Source organism: Myotis brandtii, unplaced genomic scaffold (assembly GCF_000412655.1).
Source record: "Myotis brandtii unplaced genomic scaffold, ASM41265v1 scaffold454, whole genome shotgun sequence".
NCBI classification, from domain to species: Eukaryota; Metazoa; Chordata; class Mammalia; order Chiroptera; family Vespertilionidae; genus Myotis; species Myotis brandtii.
Window position 1 is genome coordinate 5,848,025 of NW_005367354.1, and position 250 is coordinate 5,848,274.

Consider the following 250-nt stretch of genomic DNA (forward strand, 5'->3'; position numbering starts at 1 on the left):
AGAGGAGGAGGAGGGGGAGGAGGAGGGCAGGAGGAGGAAGCTATCCTGGGCTGAAGGGATGGGCAGCATCAGTCTCCCAACGGGACCACTTTGGGGAGGTGAGTTTTCCGATTTGGACGTGTAAATTCCAGTGATGTATTCATTCTTTCTCTCCCCCGCTGACATTCTAGCAAATATTGGAGGCAACTGAGAAGGCGTGGGAAACTGTTCATGAGAAATGGACACAGTGAAGGAGGGCAGGGTGGCGGGG